This window comes from Rutidosis leptorrhynchoides, chromosome 2, assembly GCF_046630445.1.
Source record: "Rutidosis leptorrhynchoides isolate AG116_Rl617_1_P2 chromosome 2, CSIRO_AGI_Rlap_v1, whole genome shotgun sequence".
NCBI classification, from domain to species: domain Eukaryota; kingdom Viridiplantae; phylum Streptophyta; class Magnoliopsida; order Asterales; family Asteraceae; genus Rutidosis; species Rutidosis leptorrhynchoides.
The window spans coordinates 229,530,592-229,554,843 of NC_092334.1; positions in this window are offsets into that span (position 1 = coordinate 229,530,592).

Below are 24,252 nucleotides of genomic sequence, written 5' to 3' on the forward strand. Positions count from 1 at the left end.
AGGAGCATACTTTAATTATTCGCTCGGGGCATCAGAGCATTCCCAATGGGGATGTGAATGTATTGTCAATCTCATGCACCCATTAGGAGTGTTTAGCCAATCTTTGCCAATTTTATGCAAGTTTTTTTTTTTTTTTTTTTTTTTTTTTTTTTTTTTTTTACGAGGAACCCCACTATGGGCCAGAGCACATTGGCCCCCCCACCGCAGGTAAACCCCGGGTAAACGGCAAGTCAGCCCTCCACCGCTACCAGGTAAGGCATTCTCCAGTTTGGTCATTAAATGCGGGCACCCCTTAGGATTGAACCCGAGACCTCCCCTTCACTGAAAGTGCTGGTGGCCACCCAGGCTAGGCCTGGATGGTTATTTTATGCAAGTCTTCCATTTAGCCATTTTTAAGCATTTTCCATCACTAACACTTTGCATAAATTTGTTGTACATGCTGTATTCAAAGTTATACAATCTATTTATTAATTAGTTAAATAAGTGTGTAATGGTTGGGAGTAAAATGTGATGGGTTAGTGATGAGAAAGAAATGAGAAGTAAATGGTGATGTGTCGCTGATGTGGCAGTGTGTTAATCTGAAGAAGGGCGTAATGGTTGGGAATGCTCTCAAAAAGATTTGGAACAGCCCTAGTTATTAAGCATAATAAGATAACTCTTTTTTCAAATGAAATCTTGGTTAATAATGATCACTGATAATATAAAAATCTCTAACAAACTTTTAAATATTTAAAAACATAGATTTATCCGATTGTATATCCCTTTTAATTTTTTTGACTTAAAATAATTTTTCTTGCCAAAAATTATAAATATAAGAGCTATCGTTTTGATGACCGGTAAAATTTGGATAATTTAAAAAAATATCTCTTGTATCAGTAAATAACTCGAGTTTTAAGGGAAGAAGACTCCTAATAAAGAGACACCTATTTTGTCTTACTTTGATTAAAACCAACCTATTACGAAGTATTACACATAGTTAAGTAGGGGTGTTCATTCGGTTGGTTTATGGTTTACGTGGTTTATTCGGTTTGGTTTATTCGGTTTTCAAAAATATTTTTGAGAACCAATAACCAAACCAAATTTGACAAAACCAAACCAATCCAATCAAATAAGATATCGGTTTACATGGTTTGGTTTCGGTTTAACCAATTTAAAACTTATTGATAAAAAAGTGTGTAGTTTTATATCTTTTTGAGAAAAACAAACATATATTATTGAGTAAACTATAAGTATACAATATTGATTAAACTATAAGTATAGGCGGGTTCAATTTTATAGCATATGAATATGGATAAAATAAATGAAATATTTAACATTTAATATATTTATCATTGATAGTAGTATATTTCGGTTTTTCGGTTTGAAACCAAATGTTTATTTTACAAACCTAATCCAAACCGTAAACCGTTAATATTTTTCGGGTGAAACCAATAAACCAAACCAAAACCAAATAAGCCAACCCACTTTAACCAAATCGATTTGGATCGGTCGGTTTCATGGGTGAAACCGTTTAATGCACACCCCTATAGTTAAGTTTCTTTTCCATGTTTTGAAAAGTATCTAACAATCCTCTTTTATTAGTCAACAAAGACGGTATTGAATGCAGTTTATGAGGATTAATTTTGTTTCCGACAATATCGATATCAAATTCTCTCATTTGTTACCTACACACAGCGGAAAAACTTGAACTCAGATACTAGTGGGATGAGTGTAAATTATTTTTTTTAAATATTTCATATTTAGCTGGGACGAATACTAAAAAAAACTTATTTTTTAGTAAATTTTTTTTAGTGTAAAAGTTTTTGATCCGTAAAATCCAGGGTGGACGGACACCCACCTTGGGTTACTCTATGTTCCGCCTCTACCTACACACACGTTAGGAGGAAACCCGATTCACGATCATGTTGGCAGTATCATCGAAAGTTGGGAAATCCCTCAGAGATCTTTCCAAATCGCATTAATGTTGGTAGTATCATTAAAAGTTGGAAACCAGTACCCCAAGTTAAATATCACTCTCATACCACTCAAATAATACTTATGGAGTATTATGGTGTGGTGTTTGACAACTTTGACTTTTCATGATAACTAGTTTACGAACCCTCGCTTCGCGCCGGGAGTTCGGTTTTCAATGTATTTTAGTGCGCTTAGTTTGTAAAATTATTTCGTGGCTAACGATGATGTCGTTGAAGCGCAACTCGAGTCGAACTAAAAGGTATAATCCGTGAAAGATTTAAATGTTATTTTAAATTAACAATATATGTGCATCTCCGCGTTCCGCTATGGAATTGTCGACTTTTAAAAATTTAACGCAAAATCAACGTGTATGAAAAGTACCTCAAATATTTAGCGTTTTTTAAAAAAAGTCCATTTTGCATATAGTTAGTGACATTGTATTCCTAAAATTATTTCGAGTTTACCGATGGTGTCGGAAAAATTTAACTCGTTGCGAGCGAGAAGATATGACCCGTTGAATATTTGGGTGGAGTTAATTAAGATTTTTGATGAAAATGGTTATTTGACATTTTATCCCACTGTTTGGGGGGGTCGGTTTTAATTTTTAAACAAAGTTTGGGGTTTTTTGAAAAAAGGAAAAAAAAGGTGAAAAATAAAAAGGTGAAAGGATGAAATATATTATATAATATTATTATAGTTATAATAACGGGGAGGCGAGTCGGGTCGGGGTAAGGGGTAGGGTTAGGGGTGTTTTGTATTTTCTCGAGGATGTGGAGTTTTTTAGTAAAATTGGGGAGAGGATTGATTCGTACGTTAGATAAAGTTTGAAGTCCATTCGTGTGAGATTGAGATTGTCCAAATTGTACTATTCATTTGAACTATTTCAGTTAGATATATAGTATAATATGCAAGGTTGAAAAAGACGTGAGACGGGGCCGAAACGGTAGCGACCTCAAAACGTCGCAACGGAAAAAACGGGGTCGACACGGATGTTGACTTTTATATATATAAATATATATTTACACATATTTTAGAGCTAAAAAACCTTCGTTGACAAGTTTGTACCTATAATTGCTATTAGCGTTAATATAATACAAAATGTAATAATAAACTAAGTTAATTTTGATTGATTTGACCGACTTATGACTGATTTTAACCGAATTTCTGACTATTGACCGGCGTTGACCCAATTTTTCCTGCATTTGACCTGACTTTTGACCGTTGACCGGCTTATAAGAAAACGGGACGGGGTCGAAACGGTTTAGTCACCAAAACACCGTAACGGGCGTTGCAACGGATGCAACGGACGCCGTTTACAACAGTGATAATATGTATCCATTGAACACTTACTATATCTGATTGTTTGATTTTGACATCATTTCATCAACATTTGCGTAATTAATGGATTGTGCAATTTTTCCTTCAAAATTTCAAATACTTACTCATTTTTAGACCAGTGAATAGATTAATTGTAGTTGATCCGTATATCGTTAATTTTTTGTCATACACCACTCAAGAATATTTTTGGACCATTTTACCCTTTTGCTCAACTACATTAGTTCATGTCTTTTAGGGCGTATTTCATAAAAAGGTAGAATTTCTACCTCATTTTTCTTAATTATTATACTTTCGTTAGATTTAAAGGATTACTTTAACAATGTTAATTATAAAGAGCTATTTCGTTAACTTACTCAGTTAAATGTCAAAATGACATTCGTTGTCATCACCAACCTAGATCGGTCTATGGGGGTCGCAAACACAATTTTGATTTTGGTTGGGTCTTTGATCCGATTAACGTCTATGGCATCTCCGCCCGACGGCTCGCCGTCACTACAAGACTCGCCCTCTGTTCGTTCATATCTAGGTTTGTAGACATGAGGGATTTGCAAATTAAAATTGATTTGAGCATGCGTTTGGTGGTTTGGACTGTTGGAGTATGATACAAATTCAAAGCGAGCGGAAGCATTTTTAAAACTTTACAAAATCATACTCTTCCACGGATCATTGTACAAAACTTGAGTAAACAAAACAAATTAACGAAACTGAACAAGAGAAGATTAGAATACAACCTTTGTAGCCCTTTTGAAGATCGAATTTGAAAACCCAAAGAAGAGTTCCTCTAAACGGTAGACACCCAAAGTTCTAACCTTGCTTCGATCTATACCTTCTACTTAACGGATCTTTTCTTTTCCTTATTTCCACCAAAACCCGAATCCAATTATAAAGTATTTTGGTTACTTGAAAATGAGAAAGATAAATAGGATTTTGTATGTGTGTTTTTGTATCTCAAGTTACATATATATTTTCAATACCAAGACTTGGTATTATATAGAATAAAATTGATACATATAATACAAATATAAAGATTTGAAAAGATTTTAAAAGATTTGCAAAATCAAATCTTTATATAAAATAAGATTTACAAATCAAATCAAATCTTATTTATATCAAATCAAATCTTATATATTATATAAAATATGATTATAGTACAAATCTTTATATAAAATAAGATTTACAAATCAAATCAAATCTTATTTATATCAAATCAAATCTTATATATTTAGATTTGTAAGTATATGTACACACATAAAAAAAAATTTACTTAATTTATTAAACCATTAACTAATGATTAATAAATTAATTTTCGATTAGAAGGTATATCAAACAATTTACGATTGGCCTTTGTGTGTGACCAAATAGGATAAATGGACTTTTATTATTTAATGTCATGGGCATATCTTCGGAATATATGTACCACGGTCAAACCACGATCGAACCGTAGCCAACCCGAGAACATATTTCTAACAGACTCCCACTTGCACTGACATTAATAATATTGGCCTGTCTTAAAAGACACACCGTGTGTAACAACTAGTCTGCTACGTTACACTCCTATATTTTGATTTATATCAGTCATCCTTTTGTTCAAGATATCTATATGAACGTGTGACATGGTTAAGTGTCAATCATCATCATTCAAGATTATGTTTCCCGATAGAGATTTGTGGTGATCAAATAGACTGCTATTGCATCAATTCAGTCATAGCATGGCCATGCATTTAATGCAGCACAAATCAACGAGGGGCCCAGAGATATCGCTTCAACTTGCTATGAGAAGAAGGAACAAATTGCTTCAACTGTATAGACATCCACCACATCCCATATTGTACCTGATCTGCACCCTTATGACTGACATTTACGTACAGCGTTAAATACAGGTTAAAGTAGAATATAGTTTGTGTTAGGATTCCTCATACATATCCACTCTAGGATAAATGATATTGTCATCTTAGAGCTTACTTGTGACTTAAAACCATGAAGTAATGTCTAAGTGTGGTCATTCCAGAACCTTGAATCAACTATCAAGTTCCTCATGAATGTAGTTTCATATAAGCCTATATTACTACACTTCATAGTAGCCTTAATTCAATTCTCTCTTCCTTAGAGAATGATCGACTGTGGAAGTTTATGAAATAATATTCATAGGAAGTTAAAACATGCAAAATGAAACATGGCAATATACAATGAAATGATCGCATCGTGTGTATAATATAATCTCAATATATTAATCATCAGATCAATTGCAACATATATTATTGCCCAATGTTTAAAGTTTCAAACTTAACATATTAAATACAATCAAACTTTATCATCGATGACACGAATGCCAATAGACATGCTATGAGCATCATGCTTAGTCTGTGGCAAAGACTTGGTGAAAGGATCAGCCAAGTTCTTAGTCGTGTCTACTCTACTTAATAATATGTCATTTTCTGCTACAAGTTGACGGATGTAATGGTACTTTCTGAGTATGTGCTGTGTGCGCTTTTGTGACCTCGGTTCTTGAGCCAAGACAACCGCACTCACATTGTCGCAGAAAATCTCAACAGGATCATGGATTGTAGGAACCACTCCTAGATCTCCGATGAATTTCTTTATCCACATGGCCTCTTTAGCAGCTTCATTTACCGCTATATACTCAGCTTCTGTCGTAGAATTAGCAATAGTACTTTGCTTGCCACTTCTCCATGTGACGGCTCCACCGTTCAACATAAATACAAATCCTGATTGTGAAGAGCAATCATCTCTATCTGATTGGAAACTAGCGTCTGAGTATCCTTTGACGCTCAGCTCTTCATTCCCACCATAGACCAAGAACATCTCTTTAGTCCTCCTAAGATACTTTAGAATGTTCTTGACTGCTATCCAATGAGCTTCACCAGGATTGGCCTGATAACGACTAGTCATGCTTAGTGCATACGACACGTCAGGCCTAGTGCATATCATCGCATACATGATCGATCCTATAGCTGAAGTATATGGAGTCCGACTCATGGTAGCCGATTCCAAGTCAGAATTAGGACATTGAGACTTGCTCAATATCATTCCAGGGTTCATAGGAACGCACCCTTTCTTGGAGTTATGCATACCGAATTTCTTCAGTATCTTATCTATATATGCACTTTGGTTTAGCCCAATTAATCTCCTTGACCTATCTCGATAGATCTTTATACCCAAAATATATGATGCATCTCCTATGTCTTTCATGGAGAAACATTTCCCTAGCCAAGCTTTGACATCTTTCAATGTCGGGATATCGTTTCCCATGAGTAATATGTCATCGACATATAGTACAAGGAAGACTACAACACTCCCACTAGACCTAACATAGACACATGGCTCATCTTCACCTCTAATAAAACCAAATTCTTTGATCTTCTCATTAAAGCAAAGATTCCAGGTACGAGAAGCTTGTTTAAGTCCATAAATGGACCTTTGAAGCTTGCACACACTATTAGGATACTTAGGATGTACATAACCCTCAGGTTGTGTTATAAACACATCCTCTGTTAGTTTACCATTAAAGAAAGCTGTTTTTACATCCATTTGCCATATCTCATAGTCATAAAATGCAGCTATGGCAAGAAGTATTCTAATAGATTTCAACATAGCTACTGGTGAAAAAGTTTCATCATAGTCTACACCATATTGTTGCGTGTAACCCTTAGCCACCAGTCTGGCTTTGAATGTGTGTACATTTCCATCCATATCGGTCTTCTTCTTGAAGACCCACTTACACCCAATGGTTTTAATACCTGGTATATGATCAATCAAGGTCCAGACTTGATTATCATGCATGGATTGGATCTCGTTGTCCATAGCCTCCTTCCATTTGGCAGAGTCGGGGCCTGTCATCGCTTCCTGATAGGTAATAGGTTCATCAGAATCTATATTTTTGTCATCACCCTCAAATATGTGTAAACTATATTTCTTTGGTGTTCGACGCACTCTATCAGATCTACGTATGGGTGGTGGCTGTAGGTTAGTTTCTCTTTCAATTGCAGGCTCGTCGACCTCTTGAGGAGAATCGGTTCCAATATCGGTTTCCATGTCGGTTGATTCTTGAATTTCTTCAAGGTCAATTTTGCTCCCATTGGTTCCTTTCGATATGAGATCCTTTTCAAGGAAGACTCCCCTTCGAGACATAAAGACTTTGTTCTCAGTAGGGTTGTAAAACAAATATCTAAAAGAATCAGTCGGGTAACCAACAAATAAACACTTTTCAGATCTGGGTTCAAGTTTATCTTGAGCTTCACGACGAACGTAAGCCTCACAACCCCAGATTCTTAGATATGAGAGAGACACAGTTTTACCATGCCATATCTCATAAGGTGTTTTGGAAACTTTTTTGGTTGGGATGAGGTTAAGGATCCTTGCGGTAGTTTGTAGGGCGTAACCCCAAAAACTGATTGGAAGCATTGTGCGGCTCATCATGGATCGAACCATATCAAGTAATGTTCGATTCCTCCTTTCAGCCACACCATTATGTTGTGGTGTTCTAGGAGGAGCTAATTGTGAGATTATCCCACAACCCCCTAGATGATCACGAAATTCATCATTAAGATATTCACCACCTCTATCAGATCGGAGAATCTTAATTCTTTTGTTCAGTTGATTTTCTACTTCGTTTTGGTATGCCTTGAACACTCCAAAAGTTTCAGACTTTTGTTTAATTAAATAAACATAGCCATATCTACTGAAGTCATCAGTAAATGTAACGAAGTATCGTTCCTTGTGTCTAGTAGGCGATCTAAATGGACCGCACACATCAGTGTGTACCAACCCCAATAAATCCTTTGCCCGTTCACAGCTTCCTGTGAAAGGTGCCTTTGTCATTTTTCCTGATAAGCAAGATTCGCATTCATCATACGATATTATATCAAATGATTCTAGAATTCCATCTGACTGGAGTTTGGCTATGCGTTTCTTGTTTATGTGGCTTAAACGACAATGCCATAGATACGTTTTATCCAAAACATCTTTGGATGAATCAACATTGCAGATTGAACTATCATTTAACTTTCCTGTGGTTTCTAAGATGGCTTTACAAGGACTAGTCTTGAAATAAAATATCCCATTTTTGTGAACAAGTATTGATCCATTATCAAAACTAAAATTAAAACCATCATTAAATAAAGCATCAAAAGATATAATGTTTCTTGCCATTTCGGCACTGTAGCAAACATTAGATAAAACAATACATAAACCAGAATCAAAAGAAAGCTTGTATTCTCCAATCATGTCAACAGAGGCAACATTCTTATTCCCCATGATTAGATTAAGCTCCCCGGTCTTCAGCTTCCTACTTCTTGTGAGTCCCTGCACATTTGTACAAATGTGAGTACCACATCCCGTGTCCAATACCCAAGAATTAGAAATAGTAGTATTGTTTAGTTCAATCATGAACAAACCTGAAGGTACGGCGACTCCCTTAGCCCGTAGTTCATTAAGTTCCTTCAAGTACTTAGTACAATTGCGCCTCCAATGTCCTTTATCCCCACAATGAAAGCATATTGCTTCTTCAGGAGACTTGGTTTACGAGATCTTTGAAGTAGAAGAGTTAGCAATGCCCTTAGGTTTAGGTTTGAAGTTGGACGTGCCAACCTTACCCTTGCCCTTGTTCTTGCCCTTTGCTTTATTTTTCTTCTTCTTAATCCCACCTTCACGAATGGCTAGAACGGTAGTTGCGGGTTTAGCTTTGGCCATGTTAGCCTCAGCGGTTTTTAACATGCCATGGAGCTCCATGATTATTTTCTCCATATTGTTCATATTATTGTTCATAATGAATCATTCATATGCACTAGTCAGCGAGTTCAGGATAAAATCCGTTGCAAGCTCCTGACTTATGGAAAAACCAAGGCGCTCCAACCGGTCTATGTACCCTTTCATTTGTAGTACATGGACACTAACACTACTTCCCGTTGCCATTTTTCAAGATACGAGAGCTTTCACGGTGTCAAACCTTTCTTGCTTTGCTTGTTGTTGGAACATGTCCTTGAGTTGGTTAAGCATGTCATATGACCCTAAGCTCTCCATGCCCTTTTGGAGCTCTGGAGACATGGTTGCCAACATCAAGCATGCTACCTCATTAGACTCGGAACGCCATTTTTCAAACTCATCCCTAGCCGCTTGAGTAGCTCTCGATCCGGGTTCTGCCGGTAAGGGTTCCTCAATTGCCCTGATCTTTCCTTCCATCCTAAGAGCAATTCTTAGGTTGCGAAGCCAGTCCATGTAGTTCAAGCCCGTAAGCTTGTCCTTTTCGAGGAGCCCTTTAAGGCAGAAATTAGTGATTGATGACGGAGTAGGATTTGTGTTTGTTGCAGACATCTGTCATATTTTATTTTTAAAGTAAGTTGTATTAGTTAGTTTGATATGTTTAAACCTTGTTAAGATAATTACCCAAGTGTATTTAATATTCAAACAATTATAATTAACAAGGCAAAGATCCATATTTCACTTATGTTAACGACGGGTTCGCCGCAGATCGCCAACCATAAGCTATTTAGGTAGGTAACTATATTACCAATTTCATCTATTATGAAATTCTTAGGTTCTGCGGGATTTAGTGATAATCAATTATTTCACTTGGCATGTTTAATCCCTTCTACGCTAATCCTTCCTCGTGGCGGGTTTGCCGCAAACCATGATTTCAGATTGTAAACCGTCCGTGATAGATACACGTGAAATCCGGCCCAAGACTCTCGGGTATCGCGAAATTCACCTCACCCTTCCCAACACCCAATTAAAGTCCGGCCCAAGACTCTCGGGTATCGCGAACTCTAACAGGCAGAAGGTTCGGATGTGTGTACTACTCATGGATAGCGTAAAGTTTACATTTAAAACGGGTTTTTGTTTTCTTTTAGCAAAAGTAGTTTACACCATTTTAAAACATTTGCTAATTATGTATTGCGTGTTGCGTTTGTTAAACTAATTTTAACCAAACCGTTTTATATGATTATTGTCCCTTTTGTTTTTTTTTAAACATTTTCTAGCTAGCATGGCATAGACAAATAATAAAACAATAATAATCATGATACGCAATTATCGGTAGTATGCCTCGAGTCCTATGCGTTTTTCCGGTGAGCCAACACACGGAAAAACATGGTCAACTAGGGACATAACCTTGTGTGAGAATTGGTTCCCACTAAAACTGCCATCTCCATTATATGCTCGGATGGGCCGCCTTGTGAACATCGTCTTCTTGATTTCAATCTTGGTTGCATTATCTTACAAAATAACTATTCTATTTTCTATACTATTACAAATACAATATAAATAGAAAGACGACATGCAAGTCGTTTAATAAATTATTACATTCATCCCGAATAAATAATAAATTAAATCATACAACCAAACATCCACACATGGGTCTTATTGAGGCAAATACTACCGATTTCATACAACAATCGCATACATAACAAATGGAGTGCCAACCGTCCATTTTCATATAACATGTTTCGATAAGGATTGATTTAAACAACACTTAATGGCACTTCTAATATTCAATCCTTGTTTACATAACATAAGTATGTAATTCCACTTCATATTTTGTAAGTATGGTTTTCATGCCAAAACCATCCAAATAAACATATTAAGTGAATCAAAACATGTTGGAGATTTATTCACTTTACCAAAGCATAAAGTCTAAAATTAATAATTTTAATTTTCTCATTTCATGTAAAACATGAAAAGAATTCATGTACTTTATTTTCCTAAACATTGAATCTTTAATAGTCAACATGCAAGTTACCATTAAAATTTTCGGATTTTGGCAGATTCATACATGTAACTTTAAATGGTCATATCTTACTCATTTCTAATCCATTTTCGATGAATTTGTTTTTCAAATTTAAGTTCTTTCAGTTAGCTTTCAAATGCAATTGGTCTCATACAATAATATTGAGTTAAAGCCCCGAAACAGTCCATCAAATACGGACTGTCCAGCCTGAAAAAATTTCTTAAATGAAAAAAAAATGAATTTAACCCATTTTACATTTTGCCAAAATCCAAGATTCAAATTAGTATTTAGGAAACATAAAACATAAATGATGATACTTGTTTTGCATGTTTGTTATGCATGATCATCTCCAAGAATGATGCACAACGCATCCATCAAAACTAAATATCATAAGAAAAGTTTGCTAAAACTTGTACAAGATGGCTCGGATACCACTGTTGGAGTATGATACAAATTCAAAGCGAGCGGAAGCATTTTTAAAACTTTACAAAATCATACTCTTTCACGGATCATTGTACAAAACTTTAGTAAACAAAACAAATTAACGAAACTGAACAAGAGAAGATTAGAATACAACCTTTGTAGCCCTTTTGAAGATCGAATTTGAAAACCCAAAGAAGAGTTCCTCTAAACGATAGACACCCAAAGTTCCAACCTTGCTTCGATCTATACCTTCTACTTAACGGATCTTTTCTTTTCCTTATTTCCACCAAAACCCGAACCCAATTATAAAGTATCTTGGTTACTTGAAAATGAGAAAGAGAAATAGCATTTTGTATGTGTGTTTTTGTATCTCAAGTTACATATATATTTTCAATACCAAGACTTGGTATTATATAGAATAAAATTGATACATATAATACAAATATAAAGATTTGGAAAGATTTTAAAAGATTTGCAAAATCAAATCTTTATATAAAATAAGATTTACAAATCAAATCAAATCTTATTTATATCAAATCAAATCTTATTTATATCAAATCAAATCTTATATATTATATAAAATATGATTATAGTACAAATCTTTATATAAAATAAGATTTACAAATCAAATCAAATCTTATTTATATCAAATCAAATCTTATATATTTAGATTTGTAAGTATATGTACACACATAAAAAAAACTTACTTAATTTATTAAACCATTAACTAATGATTAATAAAATAATTTTCGATTAGAAGGTATATCAAACAATTTACAATTGGCCTTTGTGTGTGACCGAATAGGATAAATGGACTTTTATTATTTAATGTCATGGGCATATCTTCGGAATATATGTACCACGGTCAAACCACGATCGAACCGTATCCGAGAACATATTTCTAACATGGACATGGGTGTTGTTAACGAATGGGTGTTGCCAACAAATGGGGTTGAAGGTTGAAATAATAATATGGTAAAGAAGCATCGGCCATGGTCCGTTCATGTGTAAAAAAACATGGAGGGTGTTTTTATTTTAATTGGTATTGGGAAATTTCTCTTATATATATATATATATATATATATATATATATATATATATATATATATATATATATATATATATATATATATATATATATATATATATGTTTTGATTAATTTGATTATTTGATTTTGATGTTTTGATGATAATTAATGATATGTTTTAGGTATTAACCGAATGTAAATGATAAAGTAATTTAGTTTAATGAACCGTGAAACTACGAATTCAGACTAAAAAACTTCTCGTTGTTTTTACAAATATATTAATGTACTTAATTTACATTTATTCTCCACCACTCTCTTTCAATTTTGATTATAATTATTATTTTTCTTGTCATAAAAACATACATTATAACATTTTATTAAAACATGTATTTCGCATATATATGTAATGTAATTAATCCCGTAAATAGAAGTCAAATTTAAATAATAATATAATTATTATTATTATTATTATTATTATTATTATTATTATTATATTATATAAGTAATAATAATAATAATAATAATAATAATAATAATAATAATAATAATAAAATTTGCTTAAAATTTGAGTAATTATATTTTTAATAAATACCTGTTGATTTTTTAAAAAAAATACAATTATTACATGAATGTTGATATGCTTCAAAATTTGTACACATATTCATGGAGTGATTTGTAAAAGATTGTACAATTTATTTTAAAGTTTGTACATATCACTACAAGAAAACTGTTATCTTAAGACCCCTCGTCTAGGACCTTCTGAAAAAGCGTCCCAAGCAACCATAATTTGGGATGGGGCAATTCTGGGAGTCCCATTAGATATATGCAAAAGTAGTGGTGTCCTAAAACACGTTACACTTATAAAGTGGGGTCCTAAAAAGTTATAGAATAGGACACATGATTTTTGGGTCATATTATTAGATACACTTATAATCTTGGTCCTAAAAAGCTGTTTAATATGACACATTATTTGTTGGGTTCCTATTATTCTATATTTTTATAGGACACTTAGAAGGTGAGTCACACTATGATATGATTGTATAAACTGGTGTAATAAAATCTATATAATAGACACATAATTTCTTGTTCATATTATCATAGGACGCTTGAGTCCCTCATTTGATACACATGTTTATAACAATAGGACGCTCGGGTATTTAGGGTCCTAATTATCAAATGACCCTTAAATTATGGTTGCATAAAAATGAACTTATTAGTACATTATCTTGTTGGCGTCTCATAATTAGTGACGAACAAGATAATAAGGTCATAACAATAGGACGTTTGGGTATTTAAGGTACTAATGATCATAGGACCCTTAAAATGTGGTTGCATAAAAATGGACTTCTTAGGACATTATCTTGTTGGTGTCGCATAATGAGTAACCAACAAGATAATAAGTTCATAATAGTAGGACGCGTGGGTATTTAAGATCCTAATTATCATAAGACCTTAAATTGTGGTTGCGAAAAAATGGACTTATTAAGACATTATCTTGTTGGTGTCTCATAATGAGTGACCAACAAGATATAAGGTCATAACAATAGGACGCTTGGGTATCTAAGGTCCTAATTATCATAGGACCCTTAAATTGTTGTTGCGAAAAAATGGACTCATTAGGACATTATCTTGTTGGTGTCTCATAATGAGTGACCAACAATAGGACGCTTAGGTATTTAAGGTCCTAATTATCATAGCTTCCTTAAATTGTGGTTGCGAAAAAATGGCCTTATTAGGACATTATCGTGTTGGTGTCTCATAATGAGTGACCAACAAGATAATAAGGTCATAAAAATAGGACGCTTGGGTATTTAAGGTCCTAATTGTCATAGGACCCTTAAATTATGGTTGCAAGAAAATAAACTTACCAGGACATTATCTTGTTGGTGTCTCATAATGAGTGACCAACAAGATATAAAGTCATAACAATATGACGCTTGGGTATTTAAGGTCCTAATTATCATAGGACCATTAAATTGTGGTTGCGAAAAAAATGCACTTATGACATTTACTTTTGTGACGACCCGGAAATTTCCGACCAAATTTAAACTTAATCTTTATATAATTCCGACTTGATAAGCAATGAATTTTAATAAATCTTGAACCTCCGGAAAGAGTTTTACACAAGCTTTTGGTCACCCTTTATTCCGACGATTCACGAACGTTATAACTTAATTTAATTATTTAATTGTTTAATTATTGTGTATATATATGAATTTATTTATATATATATATATATATATATATATATAACTTGAAAATATGATAATTAAATATCTCATTAAGTATACTAACAAAGTATTATATATATATTTTCATACTACTAATTTAAAGAATTTTCAAACAATATATATGTTACTATTTAAATGACGTAATTAACTTATGTTAAAGTGTATTTACATACAATGTATTATGAGTATAAATACATAATTAAAAGTATGAAATACACTTTATAATGTATTAGTGGAGTATTATGTCATGCATGACATCATTAATTTAACTTATACTAGATATTAGTCAAAAAAGACAACATAAAGTATTTACTATTCATATATACCAATAGTAATTTGCATGATTGATGTATTATGTCATGCATGACATCATCAATCTTATTATGTCATGCATGGCCTAATGGTTTTTAACTTATACTAGATATATTTTTCACAAAATGACAAATTACAACTAGTATATAAAGACACCATATGTGATCAAATATTTACCTTTGTCATCTATTATATTCGATTGTTACGACATGTGTGTAGTATTTGAAAACCGATGTATTTTGGGGATTATTTCTTAAATAATCGCCCACTTGTTTAAAACATGCATTATGTATAATAATTGTAACAACCCAACCCGTTAACCGACCAAAAACGCAGCATAAAAAAAATTAAAACTGAGCTGTCCAGATGGGGTGCGCGGCGCGCACAGGGCCTGACAGCCCGCTGTCCACTTTTTCCAATTTTCGCAAAAAGATCTCTTGCTTCCCGACACTTTTAGACCAAACGCTCTTCACAAAAATTTATATTAGTTAAAACTAATACGTTCCAATAATAAAATGAGTTTTACGAGATCGGGCCCACATCGGTCATTTTACGACTTTCGTACAAACTACAAGTTTTCGACCACATGATTTTTAGCACAAAATAAAGACCGAGCATGGCGATTGGGGATACGCTACTCAATCCTAATCAATCCAAAAGCAAGATCTTCTAAAGCAACTATGCGAGTCCACTAGTTCCCACGCTTACCCGAGCCACAATCTCCAAGCAAATCTATAAAAATGTAAACAACGAGAGGGTAAGCTAACGCTTAGTGAGTGAGAATATACTACATACATATATATGCATAAAATGGACACGCCACACAATATCAAATAACAAATACCGGATCATCCGAGCATATAGCAAGCAAAACTAAGCTTACCGTACAATTGCGATACCACTAACTACAACATCAATGTAAGTTCACTCACAACGTTATGAACAACACTACTAAGCTATACCCAAAGGGCTAGCTACAACACATCAATATCAAAACATAAGATAATATAATATCCCCGAACCTACACCCCAAGGCTAAACACTTAACCTTAACAATAAGATGACCGTATAAACCGAGTCACCATGAATCCGCTCTAACCGAAATTTACAACTTAACAATAAGATGATCGTGCAAACCGAGCCATCATGAACCTATATGTGAAGTGATCTCTATAACCGAGAACCGCTTCACCCGACCCGCACCCATCCTACACATACATATGCACATAGGATATTAACACTCACCTTTTCGCCTTGATGAATGCAACCGAGTAATTCCGCAACACGTTAATGGAAAGTACCTAATCCATTATCACAAATACAATAACACACTTAGAGTGGATTTACAAACCAACTCAATTCGACACTTAGTGCAAATTCGACCAATTACACTTACAAACACCAAACGCGTCCAAACTAACCACTAATCACTAATCACAAGTGAAAATGGTCCTAATAAGCCAAAAGAACCCAAACTTAAGTGTTTAACACTTATAAATCTCAAAATCACCCAAAAACCCTAATTTTGACTCAATTCCAAAATTAGTCTTTCAAACACACCAAAAGGGTTCCAATACTTCCATAATCACTAAACCTAGTGATTAAACCCAATTACAAGTCATAAACAAGACCAATTTGTTCGCCAACCCAAAATCCACCAACAATAACAATAAACCCGATTACTAGCATCAACAAACTCACTTCAAGAGTTTTAAATGGGTTTCTCTACAAATCAAGTTCAAACCCTAACTTTAAATATCAAATCAAACAATGAAATTCGGAGTTAGAACTTACCACAACAACCAAAACGTAGCTAGGAACGAGGTGAACAACTTTAAAACCCGAGACTTTGATCAATTCAAGCTCCTTCCTCTCCAAAACCCCAATTCTCTCACTAGAATTCTCCCTCTCTCTCTAAGATACTTGAGAGTGATGAATGGATGTGAAAATGATCCAAAAGTGGATCCAAACCAGCTGATAAGGCCTGAGATCCGGCCTCAAGTGAAAAGACCAAAAAGCCCCTCATTAAACTTAAAATAGAAAAAGACAGAATTCTGTCGCTGGGCATGTGCGCGGCGCGCACACCTTATGGTGCGCGGCGCGCACCCATGTCTGGGCAGATTCTGACCTTTTAACTTTTACACTATGCTTCACCCACTAAACGTACATCATTATAACTCTATGTACCATAAATATTTGGGTGTTACAACTCTCCCCCACTTAGAATCGATCACGTCCTCGTGATCCTCGTCACAAAACCAAATGGACCCACACTCTACGGTCCTCAAACAAACGTTCCAAACTGACTCCTACCACAATTATCATAAACTCGAAGATTAAACCATTTACCAATTACACACGTGCACGCATTTCGAGACATGCAATACACACGACATCTGAAAACTACCACAATCGCTTAACATTCGCGAAAACATCATGTTTCCTTCCAATCTCTCTAGGAAATCCTCCCCAATGAACCGCCTTTAACACTAAATCGTCATCCGCGATTTATTAAGTCCTCAAATCCGAGCACTAAAACTTGCTCAATCCCTCACATCGGGAAAAACTCAACCAATCTCTTACCGAGGTATCAATCCCTTAGCGTACCCTTACCGAGTACAATGCTAAAAGCAGCCAAGTCTCAACCTAAGGTCAACAACCCGAAACGATGAAGACCGAACAAAAACGAATCCTTACGGATACGCTTACCACTAAACATCCTTTGTAGCGCGCAATACAACCATTACGCCACTATCCTAACATCATAAGCAATGGCTAAGACCAAAAGCGTCCAAAACGACTATCGCAACGCTAAACCCAAGGTGCACAAAAATCGACTAGTGTTACACCCGTTACGACATGTGAGCGAAATATGGCTATCGCCTCACTAATCCCACGACATGGTCCCCACGACCCCATCATCGGCGTATAAAACCACCGTTAGTTCACACAACGTGGCCCTTACGACCCCACCATTGGCATATAAAACAACCAATAGATCACACATCCAACAACAAGAAGGCTGGAAAAAAAATACACGCGACCCACTTCCCAAATATCAACACCGAATGAAGTCAGCGGACCCCGTCAACGGTCATGCTTCACCGATATAACACTACACCCATGATGAAGTTAGCGGACCCCGAAGGTCATGCTTCACGAATCAACGATCTCATGATGAAGTCAGCGGACCCCGAAGGTCATGCTCCACCAATCAACGATCCCATGATGAAGTCAGCGGACCCCGAAGGTCATGCTTCACCAATTAATGATCTCATGATGAAGTCAGAGGACCCTGAAGGTCATGCTCCACCAATCCACGATCCCATGATGAAGTCAGCGGACCCCGAAGGTCATGCTTCACCAATCAATGATCTCATGATGAATTCAGAGGACCCTGAAGGTCATGCTCCACCAATCAACGATCCCATGATGAAGTCAGCGGACCCCAGAGGTCATGCTTCACCAATCAATGATCTCATGATGAAGTCAGAGGACCCCGAAGGTCATGCTCCACCAATCAACGATCCCATGATGAAGTCAGCGGACCCCGAAGGTCATGCTTCACCAATCAATGATCTCATGATGAAGTCAGAGGACCCCGAAGGTCATGCTCCACCAATCAATGATCCCATGATGAAGTCAGCGGACCCCGAAGGTCATGCTTCACCAATCAATGATCTCATGATGAAGTCAGAGGACCATGAAGGTCATGCTCCACCAATCAACGATCCCATGATGAAGTCAGCGGACCCCGAAGGTCATGCTTCACCAATCAATGATCTCATGATGAAGTCAGAGGACCCCGAAGGTCATGCTCCACCAATCAACGATCCCATGATGAAGTCAGCGAACCCCGAAGGTCATGCTTCACCAATCAATGATCTCATGATGAAGTCAGAGGACCCTGAAGGTCATGCTCCACCAATCAACGATCCCATGATGAAGTCAGCAGACCCCGAAGGTCATGCTTCACCAATCAATTATCTCATGATGAAGTCAGAGGACCCCGAAGGTCATGCTTCACCAGTCAACGATCCCTTTTGGCCTCGAACAACGAGTAGTGTAACATCGCGCTCTGCTACGCCATAGTGAATCCTAACGGATACCACTACCCATTCACAAAATCGAGCAAGAACCGCTTATATCAAACATAGGCACAAAACAATAATTCTCTAAAAGAGGATCCGATACGCACATCCCTTAATCGAGGGATTTCACCTTGCTCACCATACCCGTCCATTATCTCTCAACGTGATTTACCACATTACTACCTTGGTGATATTTCAAATCCAAAATCATATGTACAATTTAACTGAAATTGTACCCTACCACAAATCGACCAAATCTAGGTCCCGACACAAATTTCGGATCTACCAAAAGCATTGTCCGAAATCTCACACTAAAACCTCCTCGTGCGGGACTGTAACTCCCCCACTTGGAACTACGTTCCATAACCGCATCTCGTACACCCGCACAATGCTACCAAAGGTAGACTTTACCAATAATTGGGTTCACACGGCCCATCACCACGTCTTGCTTCAACTTTGAGCATACCAAGGATCCTAACCTATCCTTAAACACTTCGAACAAAAAGTGTACCAAAAATTACACGAACTATACACTCGCAATCATCCAATTGCTTTAGTTTGTCGAATTTCACCCGATCGCTCATGAACCTAAGGGTTTCACTTCGGTACCCTAAGTACAATGTAACCGCAACACAATCGGAGTCGAACACCACGCTAGTAGGTATAAAAAGGCACCTAATGTCGCGTCACGTAGACTCCTTTACCAACATGCATCGAGATCAACACTCGATTTCAAGAGTTTCAATCTACCCGACGAACCTCATGGTTCATCAACTTCAACACGAAAGCGAACACGCACTTAACGACCGAACACCAAAACCCATTTCCATGGTTTGGTAGAAACATTTCCCAAATACTAAGGAATGCTTGGTTGCACCAAGTCTTACACCCTTCGCCCGACAATCAAACGTCACCATAGGGTACTTCCATTAGGAACGTCACCCATATCAATAACATGCACAACACCATTGAGACTTTAAGGGTCTCACTCAAACGAGCTTAACGACCCGATACCAACCAAAATGCTTAAGCACCCAAGGATTCGCACCATAGGATCAAGGCACAACACACCACTTATACACTTTATTGAGAGCAAACCGGAACCATAAACGTAAACCGCCCGCTTGCTATGAATTATCTCCAACGGAGAATAAAGTTTAGGTAAGACTTACGCACATACCGCATGTTATTACAAACGAACAACATATAATTTTGTACTAAAGGTACCTGATGTAGCGCTGTTGGGCTTCCGTGCACCACTACCCATCATGTATTCGCGCTCTAACCTCCTAACCCGATCGTCATGCGATTCAGAACACTCTGACTTCCGGTGTCCCTCCATCTGGCAAATGAAACACCTGATTGAGCCTAAAGGCACCACCGTACAATCTTGTGCCAAATAACCCCGTTCCCCACACTTAAAGCACGTGAGATTGTAACCCTTTCTTACTCTTCTTCTTCACATTCCCGATGCTTTCAGGCGTACTTCGTGCCCTCTTACCATGAGCACCATGTAATCCTAACCTTGCAAGTACATCTTCATCATCACTACCTCGAGGTTTGGGAAACCTCTTTTCAAACTCTTCCTTTACAACATTAGTCACTTGGTCTCGGACCATTTCCGTCATTTGTCCTTCGACCAACTCCTTGGTTACTTCCCTAACTTTGCCGGTGAAAACCGAGACATATTGTTCAAACACGGCCTCAATCTTTAACGTTAACTCATCCTTCTCTTCGTGAATAGGCTCACTCGTTCCGCATCCATCTTCCGTTTTCATTCTAAGGAATGCAAACGATTAGATCACGAACGTATAAACCACACGCACAACACCGTCCCATCTTGCTAAACACTCGTCGTACATCACTTGTTAGACATGATTTTCACCCGTAATAAGGTTTGCAAGTCCTTATTACACCTACACGTCGTATCAACTTGTTAGTACAATGACCGCCTCGCTTGATGTCATAAACAAACACAAACAAATTCCACGCAACAACAACACACGCGAGAATTATTATCACAACACAATAATATATTAATAATATCCACATTACTAATATAAACGTTAGTCCACTTACAAACAAGGCACTAACTATAACCCATTCCGACCCGTAATCCTACAAGTCCCGCAACAATTAAGCACACACAAAAGTCTAAGTCTAGGCACCTATCTCAAGTCACCTAAATCCCTAAGACCATGCTCTGATACAACTTGTAACAACCCAACCCGTTAACCGACCAAAAACGCAGCATAAAAAAAAATTAAAACTGAGCTGTCCAGATGGGGTGCGCGGCGCGCACAGGGCCTGACAGCCCGCTGTCCACTTTTTCCAATTTTCGCAAAAGGATCTCTTGCTTCCCGACACTTTTAGACCAAACGCTCTTCACAACAATTTATATTAGTTAAAACTAATACGTTCCAATAATAAAATGAGTTTTACGAGATCGGGCCCACATCGGCCGTTTTACGACTTTCGTACAAACTACAAGTTTTCGACCACATGATTTTTAGCACAAAATAAAGACCGAGCATGGCGATTGGGGATATGCTACTCAATCCTAATCAATCCAAAAGCAAGATCTTCTAAAGCAACTATGCGAGTCCACTAGTTCCCACGCTTACCCGAGCCACCGTCTCCAAGCAAATCTATAAAAATGTAAACAACGAGAGGGTAAGCTAACGCTTAGTGAGTGAGAATATACTACATACATATATATGCATAAAATGGACACGCCACACATTATCAAATAACACATACCGGATCATCCGAGCATATAGCAAGCAAAACTAAGCTTACCGTACAATTGCGATACCACTAGCTACAACATCAATGTAAGTTCACTCACAACGTTATGAACAACACTACTAAGCTACACCCGAAGGGCTAGCTACAACACATCAATATCAAAACATAAGATAATATAATATCCCCGAACCTACAACCCAAGGCTAAACACTTAACCTTAACAATAAGATGACCGTATAAACCGAGTCACCATGAATCCGCTCTAACCGAAATTTACAACTTAACAATAAGATGATCGTGCAAACCGAGCCATCATGAACCTATATGTGAAGTGATCTCTATAACCGAGAACCGCTTCACTCGACCCGCACCCATCCTACACATACATATGCACATAGGATATTAACACTCACCTTTTCACCTTGATGAATGCAACCGAGTAATTCCGCAACACGTCAATGGAAAGTACCTGATCCATTATCACAAATACAATAACACACTTAGAGTGGATTTACAAACCAACTCAATTCGACACTTAGTGCAAATTCGACCAATTGCACTTACAAATACCAAACGCGTCCAAACTAACCACTAATCACTAATCACAAGTGAAAATGGTCCTAATAAGCCAAAAGAACCCAAACTTAAGTGTTTAACACTTATAAATCTCAAAATCACCCAAAAACCCTAATTTTGACTCAATTCCAAAATTAGTCTTTCAAACACACCAAAAGGGTTCCAATACTTACATAATCACTAAACCTAGTGATTAAACCCAATTACAAGTCATAAACAAGACCAATTTGTTCGCCAACCCAAAATACACCAACAATAACAATAAACCCGATTACTAGAATCAACAAACTCACTTCAAGAGTTTTAAATGGGTTTCTCTACAAATCAAGTTCAAACCCTAACTTTGAATATCAAATCAAACAATGAAATTTGGAGTTAGAACTTACCACAACAACCAAAACGTAGCTAGGAACGAGGTGAACAACTTTAAAACCCGAGACTTTGATCAATTCAAGCTCCTTCCTCTCCAAAACCCTAATTCTCTCACTAGAATTCTCCCTCTCTCTCTAAGATACTTGAGAGTGATGAATGGATGTGAAAATGATCCAAAAGTGGATCCAAACCAGCTGATAAGGCCTGAGATCCGGCCTCAAGTGAAAAGACCAAAAAGCCCCTCATTAAACTTAAAATAGAAAAAGACAGAATTCTGTCACTGGGCATGTGCGCGGCGCGCACACCTTATGGTGCACGGCGCGCACCCATGTCTGGGCTGATTCTGACCTTTTAAATTTTACACTATGCTTCACCCACTAAACGTACATCATTATAACTCTATGTACCATAAATATTTGGGTGTTACAACTCTCCCCCACTTAGAATCGATCACGTCCTCGTGATCCTCGTCACGAAACCAAATGGACCCACACTCTACGGTCCTCAAACATACGTTCCAAACCGACTCCTACCACAATTATCATAAACTCGAAGATTAAACCATTTACCAATTACATACGTGCACGCATTTCGAGACATGCAATACACACGACATCCGAAAACTACCACAATCGCTTAACATTCGCGAAAACATCATGTTTCCTTCCAATCTCTCTAGGAAATCCTCCCCAATGAACCGCCTTTAACACTAAATCGTCATTCGCGATTTATTAAGTCCTCAAATCCGAGCACTAAAACTTGCTCAATCCCTCACATCGGGAAAAATTCAACCAATCTCTTATCGAGGTATCAATCTCTTAGCGTACCCTTACCGAGTACAATGCTAAAAGCAGTCAAGTCTCAACCTAAGGTCAACAACCCGAAACGATGAAGACCGAACAAAAACGAATCCTTACGGATACGCTTACCACTAAACATCCTTTGTAGCGCGCAATACAACCAATACGCCACTATCCTAACATCATAAGCAATGGCTAAGACCAAAAGCGTCCAAAACGACTATCGCAACGCTAAACCCAAGGTGCACAAAAATCGACTAGTGTTACACCCGTTACAACATGTGAGCGAAATACGGCTATCGCCTCACTAATCCCACGACATGGTCCCCACGACCCCATCATCGGCGTATAAAACCACCGTTAGTTCACACAACGTGGCCCTTACGACCCCACCATTGGCGTATAAAACAACCAATAGATCACACATCCAACAACAAGAAGGCTGGAAAAAAAATACACGCGACCCACTTCCCAAATATCAACACCGAATGAAGTCAGCGGACCCCGTCAACGGTCATGCTTCGCCGATATAACACTACACCCATGATGAAGTCAGCGGACCCCGAAGGTCATACTTCACGAATCAACGATCTCATGATGAAGTCAGCGGACCCCGAAGGTCATGCTCCACCAATCAAC